Source organism: Sinocyclocheilus anshuiensis, unplaced genomic scaffold, assembly GCF_001515605.1.
Source record: "Sinocyclocheilus anshuiensis isolate Anshui unplaced genomic scaffold, SAMN03320099.WGS_v1.1 scaffold67, whole genome shotgun sequence".
NCBI lineage: Eukaryota > Metazoa > Chordata > Actinopteri > Cypriniformes > Cyprinidae > Sinocyclocheilus > Sinocyclocheilus anshuiensis.
In genome coordinates this window covers 2,709,156-2,712,978 of record NW_015552546.1, presented here as the reverse complement: position 1 = coordinate 2,712,978, position 3,823 = coordinate 2,709,156, and positions in this window count along the sequence as shown.

Here is a 3,823-nt window from a genome sequence, read left to right as displayed (position 1 = left end):
AGCGTTTCCTAGCAGCGACAACTGCACTAAACACTAATGAGACAAGTAAATACACTTACGAGCTGCTTTTAACTTCCGCTTATAAAGACTGCTTCTCTCAAAGAGTATTTCTTTACACTGTTTTCTGCTGGCGCTTGAACACACTTTCCTTATTTTTTCACAACAAATGGCCAAGCAAGCGCAGACACTGACAAGATACGCGATACAGAACAAGACCAAACGCGATATCAGCACGTCTCCACACAGTAAACCATAGATGTGTTTAAACACTATAAATATAAGAAACACATTATTCAATGCTTTTTAACTTTTGCATTTACTTCTAGATTTATATATTAAGTTGCTCAAGCAAGTGGCAAAACATGTCAACTATTTTTCTTACATTATCACAAACTTTCTAAATTAAAACATTGACAGAAACAGTCAGCTCTACTGCCTTTTCTTTTGCATTTAAATCTTTATTCCAAGCAATCCTGCAGTTCATAAAGAATTTTGTTTTGCTACCTCCACAAGTGCCATCTATTATTGCCTTGTTTACCTAAAAGTTCTCTTTTCCTTTAAACCTAGCCAAAAAGCCATTGACTGAAACACAGTAGACTTTAATTATATGCATTTATGGTGTTATTACTACATTTTCTGTCAATCCATGTTCATATTTACCCCAAACAATGCGCTGTCACTTAATTCAGCGCATGCAGCGGAAACAATCTCTGCACTGCAGACGCACCGTTCCTGGACAACCCTCAACGGACACCTTGGCAATTGAATCGCCATTAAAAAATAATTGCATATTAAATCGCAATATTGGTAAAAAAAAAATCGCAATTAGATTATTTTCCAAAATCGTTCAGCCCTAGCTGCGAGTGTGCATGGGCGCATGATCTCCAAACCACAGTTTTGAAACAAACTATTAATTTAACAGTAAAACAGCAAAAGTTAAAAACCAAATATCAAATCATAGCTAAGAGAATTTCTGGGAAGCAAATGCTTTTATTTAATGCTTTTATTATGCTTTTATTCATTTTTTTTTTATTTATTATCTTATGTATTAAGAAATTCAACACCTTAATATCAGTGACAACTTGGCTTGAGATGACATGTATAGATAGATGATAGATAGATAAAAACCTTTCACAATAAAAATAAATGTACTTTCACTACACTAAATAATTAACAGAAAATGTACTTTCTGCCATTATCCACTAATTGTATGGATATTTCCATAAACCCTACACAACGCAATGAAGTAAAAAAAAAATCAAATTACAGGTAAAACACCTGTTAAAAAAGGAAAATTAAGGAAAATTCCTTTATTTTAATACAGTACATTGTGGCCATTTTTACAGATATATATGTATATTTTTTTTTGTGTCTGACTTTTGGACCCCATTTGTGTGACATATAGACTCTTTGCCCTGTAATGAGTATTGAGATGTAGTACTAATCCAGTTCACTGTCTGCTAGTTAGATTTCCCCCTCGCTGTCAGTATGTAGACAGAGATGTCCAATTAGACCCTGTGTGAGAGAAAGCAGACAAAGGCAAGTAACGGCCTTCTTCAGTGCAGCCCGTGAGATCTGTAAAGTCTCCAGCTGAGTGATTCATGTTATGCTCTTTTCATTGCCTCTGTTGCTGGTGGAGCTGGTTTGTAATAGTGTGCTGTACATTGATCTGTACATTTCCTGCGATTCGTCCGCTCTCTGTGATTTAAACTGGATTTGTATGCAGACCACCTGCTTAGTGTTTCTGAAATATATTGATTTGTTTAGTACAAAAACAGGTAGGCATGTCCTAATATAATTTCTGACAAGACTTGCTTAACTAGCACAAATTTCCATGCTGGTTTGGTGGTGGTTCAGATGGTTTAACCATGTTACTTTTATTTGGAATAGGTTTGCGCGACATTTATTGTCTGCGATAATATTGTAATTCTTGTTTTAATAATATGCAAGCATGGTACTGTCATGCATGTGTGTCAAAGACTGACACAGAAGAGAAGAAATTGTTGAATAAACTTGTTATTTTTGTTTTCTTTGTGCACAAAAAGTATCCTCGTAGCTTTATAAAATTAAGGTTGATGTCACATGGACTATTTTAACAATGTCTTTACTACCTTCTGGGCCTTGAACATGTCAGTTGTATTACTGTCTATGCAGGGTCAGAAAGCTCTCGGATTTCCTCAAAAATATCTTAATATGTGTTCCGAAGATGAACGGTTTGGAACGACATGAGGGTGAGTAATTTATGATAGAATTTTCATTTTTGGGTGAACTAACCCTTTAACCAGCCAAGGTACCAGCACAAAAACACACTCAGCAAAATATTATCGTTATCGGAAAAATCCCAATAAATAATATCTAGATATCATTTTTTGTCAATATTGCATACCCCTAATTTTCCTCTCTTATCTCGATGATTCAGTCTGAGCATTTGATAGACTCGCTAGCAAAGCAACCTCGTTAAAAGACTCACTGCGCTATAAACTACAGTGCAAACATTTCCGACATTTGGAGAGAAAGAACGGATGATCTCTACACACTTATATGTTGTGCATTGCCAGTGCCATCTGTGCTGCCATCATGAGCGCCGCCATCCACCCTCAAGAGTCTTACACACCTAACACCGACGATCTGATTGGCGTTCATCGATTATGACACCAAAGCTCCAGGGTCTTACATACAAATGAATACGGCATTAAAACGCTTTAAATGTGCCATCTGCTACATTTAGCAGTAAATTGTAAATATACCCATCTTTGAATATATTCATATTCAAATATTTGAGGTGTTTATAGTATTTAAATGAGATTTTAGTTTATTCAGTGTTGTCTGTACAACATTTTTGACTGAATAGAAAATAAGTTTTGTTAGGGTGGTTAGTTTAAAGGAATAGTTCACCCAAAAATGAAATGTCTTCTAAATCTAAATGAAATTAAAATTCTAAATGAAAATTTACTCGCCCTCAGGCCATCCAAGATGTAGTGTTTGTCCCTTCATGGGAAGAGATTTGTAGAAATGTAGCATTACATCATTTGCTCACAAATGGATCCTCTGCAGTGAATGGGTGCCATCAGAATGAGAGTCCAAACAGCTGATAAAAACATCACAGTAATGCACAAGTAATCCACACCACTCCAGTCCATCAATTAATGTCATGTGAAAAGAAAAGTTGTGTTAGTAAGAAACAAATCCATAAAGATATCATTTTTAGAATTAAAATAAATTAAAATAATAAATTAAAAATTACAAAAACACAAAATTGCTAAAACATTAACTAACATTAAAAGTGAAAACAGAAAACAGAAACAAAATCTAAAAAAAAAAATGTATGTATAAAAAAACTATATTACCATAATAATACCAAAATAACACTGGATTACGATTTCAGATTTTTTAAATACTGCACTGTTATTGGAATGAGCTGCTCTTTTGTTGAATACCAGTTTATCCCAGTAGCATCAATTTCAGATTTAACAGCATGAGACGGAAAACCATGTCACTTCATGTCTTAAGTCTATTTTTTTCTTATTTAAAGGGGTCATATGATGCGATTTCAATTTTTCCTCTCTTTGGAGTGTTACAAGCTCTTGGTGCATAAAGAAGATCTGTAAAGTTGCAAAGACTAAAGTCTCAAATCCAAAGAGATATTCTTTATAAAAGTTAAGAGTCAACCACGCCTACCTAAAACGGCTCGTTCTAACACGCCCCCACATGTCTACGTCACGATGTGGGAAGATTTGCATAACTTCGCCCATATGTTCACGCAAAGAAAGAAGGCATACATTTTATTCTTGCTGTAGTATTGTTGTTGCCGCCGCTGCCATGT